A 6,059-nucleotide genomic window follows, 5' to 3' on the forward strand; every position below is an offset into this window, starting at 1 on the left:
TGTTTACAATTTCATTTCCGTTATTAAAGAATGTAATTTATTTATTATTCATATAAATTGAAGTATTAATGAGTTTCTATTTATTAGGGAAGTTCAAATGTTTTATTACATGTACATGTATGCTATTGTGTTTATCATAGCCTTGTGTGCTATGTTTCGGTTTCAATTTTAAAGATTAATTTACACTGAAGCAGTGATGGAGGAAATAAGAAAATAAAATGAAAGGAAAAACATCGTCCCACTGATCTTTATGGCATTTGTAAATATATTGATATATAGAAGAAATAGAAAATAGAAAAAAGACACACATTTATATAATAGTTTTTCATTCTAGAATAAAGCTTTAACAGAATTGAATATATACTTGTTCGCGGAATTATATATTTAACACTATACACGTATATAAATTATTTTCAATATTGATTGATCTATAGAAAAAATATGACTATTTGTGCTTTTATTTTTAATCTTAGTAATAAGAAATGTAGATTGTTTCTCATTTTTAAAATTGTTTGATCTATCGTTTAAATGTCTGCCTTAGAAGAGAAATATCAGTAACAAAAAATAAATTTATTAATAAAAAATGTTGAAGAAAAATAATTTTAAAAAATTTACAGGGCATAGAATACTTGTTTGTTTGTTTGTTTGTTTTTCTTTCTTTTTTTCTTAAGTTAATCTTTATTTAATCTGAAAATCTTTAATTACTCTGAATTTAGATACGAAAATCAGAGGCAGAAACTCGGAATCAATAAAATGACTTCCGATCGCATTTCGCGTGAAGAAAACATTTCTTTTCATAAACGAGTATTATGTTTTTAAAAATCCTTTCAGTCTAAGTAATTATTTAAATAAGTTTTTCTTCATTTTGATAAGTTAGTCTTTTCTTGTAAAATGTGTAAATACTATGTCGTGAAAAAGAGAGAGAAAGAGGGAGAGATGCAACCCCGTTATATAATCTGTAAAAAAAAAAAACAAAACAAAACAAAAAAAACCTTGTATTTATCTCATTCTTGGTTTTATTTACATCGCCAAAGTCACAGATGCTATTTAATTTCCACAACTTTAGTTCAAACTCAACCTATTTACAACTATTGCGCAATGCATTCGTTCTCTGCACATACATGCTTTACGCAGAAAATCCTTGCATCACCTGTCCTTGAAAGTCTGTTTACGCGGAAAGAATTTCTCTTTTGTTTTGAAACATTCTGATGGTCAATTCAGAGTTCACACCTTTTAAAAAATATTGGGTCACAGCCAGAGGGTCGGGGTGCCGTGTATATAACACACCTTTCAAATTATTTAGCTTTGACTACATCAAGTGTACATGCATTTTTAAAACTCACTCAACTGACATTCAGCGAAACTCATCTACTTCCTAAAATGTCCCTTTTCAGACACAATTAGATAAGGGTGTATCCATTAATTATGATTATAGCGTCACATAAATTCCCAGACTTTTGATGAGTTTTAACTAACTAATTAGTATCGCCTTCTATAAAGGGGGGGGGGTAACAAACATAATGTGGCTTGAACGAGGATTGAGAAAAATCATTGTATTTTTTATTTTCATTTTATTTTGTAAGTTATCCTTTTTTTCAGACACAAATAAGCATGTATCCTGTAGACTATGATTTTTATTAGTTAGATTATATCCGTTGATTCCGTTCAGTAGAAATCTGAAGTCCCTGTTTACCGCATGTAATATTTAAATCCATATTAGACAGAATTGCCGTTTTTCAGTGTAAGTCTAACTGCATCAGCCGAGTATAATTATCTGAGCAGAATTAATTAATATATGAGTCTAATACATTTTTTTTATTTTACTCTAGCCAGACGGTTCATAATTATATGTTTTAAATTTCTTACAAAATAATTAATTAGTAAAATCAGGCATCTGATATGAATGCATACTTACGGCAAAAACGATCGTGTATCTGATTCAGCAATTGAAATGGGCAAAATTAAAATCGAAATTAAGTCGAGACAACCAGGGAATTAGTTTAAACATCTGTATAGTTAAATTACGAATATTTAAGTACAACAAACATTTAAAAAAAAAAAAAAGTTTATTCTTAAAGAAAATGAAAATATTTATTATCAGTTCCGTAATAGGGAACTCTTATATACCGTGTTACACGGTGTCCACAATCGCTGACTTCCAAGATGCCGACATCGAGTTCAAGGTTCACGGTGCCCGTGTTTTGCGGGAAAAACTCGTGGCCTGTACTGTACCTTTGATCACAAACACAACGAGTTGATCTAATTTATAGCAAATAAGTTATCAATGTAAACTCTGTCTAGTTGTTTTGAATTTTCACACTTGAAAGCCCAGATACATGTTACTTGATAATGGTGTTTCAAATAGCCAGACATAACCTCCGTCCTCTTTCACGGGCGCTATTGAGAGAAATAAACCAAAATGACTTATTTGGTCAACGCACGATTCAAAAATCATTGGGGGCGTGGTTTGCATAATTAACCAAAGAACGGTACGGTTCGTTTCTTGCACGGAACGGTACGCTTTGTGGACGGTACGGTACGCTTTGTGCACGGAACGGTTCGCTTTGTGCACGGTACGGTACGCTTTGTACACGTAACGGTTGGCTTTGTGGACGGTACGGTACGCTTTGAGAACGGAACGGTTCGCTTTGTTCACGGTACGGTACGCTTTGTGCACGGAACGGTACGGTTCGTTTCTGAGGTGCAGTAGCACGGTTTAGGGTCTGTAATTCTTTCGATATAATTACTGGATTGTTAATTGAGATTTATATGAAAGAGAACAGTCATATATTAGTAGAATGTGAATAAAATAGTTCGTTCAGTCTGTTTCTTTTTTATTTTCACTTTTTTTTTTAAACACTAAAGAGAAAAATGTGTTTCATCATATTTTTCATTCAGTTACAACAAACTGACTAAGTTTATTTTGATTGGATGATTTGCTAGGCACTACAATATGTTGCAGTGTATTGCAGCAGAGTGCATTATGGTGCAGTAGGTTATACTTGTATTTTAACAAGCATAATTAGTTAATGCCCTTTAGAAACATTCCCCACCATCCACCCTCCAAAGTCACCCTTTATATACAATTTCCTCTTGCGGCTGAAAGTTTGTTGCAAAATTTGCATACTGTCAGTTTCTTACAAAGTTCGATAATCAAATTATGGCCCTTTGAACAACGTAGACAAAACGATTATGCAAATGTTCAGGCAATATTAACGGATAACAAGCTTGTATACTATATAAGACAAGAGAGTCACTCACTCATGTTAAGTTTGGTCTTGTGTGTATACGTAATGTGAGTTTCTCTCACAAAACAAGTACTGCTAGATGGCTAGGCATGTAGTAGTGAAAGCTCTCTTGATTGTTCTACAATGGGCGCTTTGTTTGATCGAGTCTCAAGATGTTCATTCGTCAGTCAGACAGGAAAATTCCTATTTACGAGGGATTATCAAAAAGTTCGTGGAGTGACGCTATAAGATTAGTACTATGTAGTCTGAGATTACAAAATTTATAAGGAACATAAAGCAACAAAAAAATAAAGAAATGTTGAAAATACTAGCTTGATACGTTCATTATTTCCCAAATTATTATAAAATTAAAACGACATTATATGATCACCCGGCGCCGTCGCCGTTTAGTTTTATGACTTCCTACAACGTCATTGTTTTTCAATGTCTGCTCCATCTACCCCATACACTTATTTTGATGAGATTCCCTGGAGCTGAGTTAGGACTTCAACCCGTCTTGTTTATATGATTTTACAATGTCATCAACATGCAGCGGCTATCAATGCATATAATATTCTAAATGGATTTATACATTGGGAAAGATCCTCGCTTGATTGTACGAGCATAGTTTGATTTTTGGAGTTTAATATCTACAACACATGATCAACGTAATTTTTTGACGTGATTGATTTTTCACACCTTGACTACAAATCGGCATTAACTGTGCATCCCTTTTCTCTCTGGACCTATTTTGACATTAAAAAACAAGTATTCTGGATGCATATTTTTTTTCTCGAGTTTAATCATTTTCTATAGGCATATACTTTTTTTCAGGGACAAAACTTTATAGATATTGGAAAAGGAAACGCCTCCCCTTTTTTGACGTCATTTTCAAGGCAATATTTGTTTGGTTACTCCATGTAAAATTTCCGATAAAATTTCATAGAACTTCCAGAATGAAGTAAAAAAAAATCCGTATTTAATTGAACAATAGTGTCCCAACACATACCTGAAAAAAACGGAATTTTGGACGTCAAACGTTCATATCAAAATAGTTTTCCACAGTTACACATAGGTCGAAAAAACGTCGTTTTTGAGGTTGCGCCGTCTTGTCATACCATTGCTTACAAAAACATTACTAATTTATTAAAAGATAAAATTTATGATTTGTGGTTTATTCTATAGATAGAACAGATGATGTTAACTAGATATTTTATAATTCATTGATGTACGTAAAGCGGTATAAACTTTATGGCGCTAGTCCACGAACTTTTTGATACTCCCTCGTATTTCAATGTTATCTTAATAAAGATAGACCAAATATGTTTTAAGTAGACACTAGACAGTATACGTCAAGCAATTACAATGGGATGCTATTGCTGTTGTTGAGGAAAATCAGTGTTGGGAATTTAAAAAATGATGAAATTGGAGCAGATGAAAATTTCACCTTCAATGCTTAAATATTAATATTAAGCCATGGTTGAAAATCGGGAAGGTATCTGTTCCCAGTTTAGTGGATTTTATTAGCTCATCTCAACGAAGTTAGGGGAGTTTGTGTGATACACCTGTACCCTTGGCGTCGGCGTTTCAGGTTAAGGTTTTTGGGACAGTTTTCTTTTTAAGTATTTCTATGCCCTATATTGATCAGACATGAATGGAAAATGCTTCTTATGTGTTTCATTGTACCAGATAAGGTGTCAGATGCTGCAGTGTCAGGAAAGTAATGACCACGTTAATGTTTTTGAGCAGGTTGACATTTTAAGCGCAGTTTTTGGTGCAATATTGTTTTTGTTTGAAAGACGCGTCTAAAGATATTACTACCAGTACCAGACTTGCTTCAGATGATTAATCTGGCCTACATTTTCCGAATCAGTGAAAATGTTAGTTTTTCATGCAGGTTTCCTAGTAAGTATGAGATCTATGTTGAGCAAACTTGCATAGATGAAAGATCAAAAGACGCACATTAATGGACTTGCTTCGGATGCTGAATCTGACCTACATTTTATGGATTAGTGAACAGGTTAAAATTTTAGAGCACGATCATTCGAAAGCAAGTATATGCCCTATGGGTGATACATCTAAGGATGCAAACAAATGGCCTTGCTTTATACGCGAGGAATTAATTTCCGCGTAATTTCGCAAGAAGCATCACTCGGGAAAAATATTACTCGCTTTTATTTTTATAATGCTGAAATCTATGTTAATTCTGTTAATCAACAGTCCATTCGCGAATTATAATTCTCGCGTTTTGACGTTAAAGAGCCAGTTCGCGATAAAAAGTTCTCGCGAAAAATAAGGATTTTACAGTATACAATTACCAGATCATGGACCAGGTGAAAGTTATGGGCGTAGTTCTATCAACAATTAAGAAACTATAAGGCATAATTGGCCTATATTAACCAAACATGCATAGATAATGCAGCAAGGGATGAACACTCTCAATCTCTCAAACTTGCTTCAGATACTGATTTTCTTGATGAGCAACTAGTTTGAAGTTTTTGGATAAGTCTATTACCGTCCAAGTACACTGTAACTACATGCCCTATCAGATCAAAATTGCATAAATTTTGGAATGTTAATTAACTTCTAGAATATCAGTTAATTGTGGAACTTTGAATTACTTAAAGACAACATTCGTTGAGGTGAACTCTGTAATATCAGACTCTGGTTAAAAGTTACCTGTTGTTTATTTATTTATTGAAATCTTTTCTTGCAACAACTTTTCTCAATGAGTTTCAAGCGTAAGGTTCTTTGAATTCTTAGAAACGGCCTTTTAAAAAGTTTATGTTTGCACCCCATAACCATGGGTGCTTGGGTCAAGGATACTGTATA

The sequence above is a fragment of the Saccostrea cucullata genome, unplaced genomic scaffold (assembly GCF_032062105.1).
Source record: "Saccostrea cucullata isolate Sc308-1 unplaced genomic scaffold, CSIRO_AGI_Scuc_v1 ctg965, whole genome shotgun sequence".
Taxonomy (NCBI): domain Eukaryota; kingdom Metazoa; phylum Mollusca; class Bivalvia; order Ostreida; family Ostreidae; genus Saccostrea; species Saccostrea cuccullata.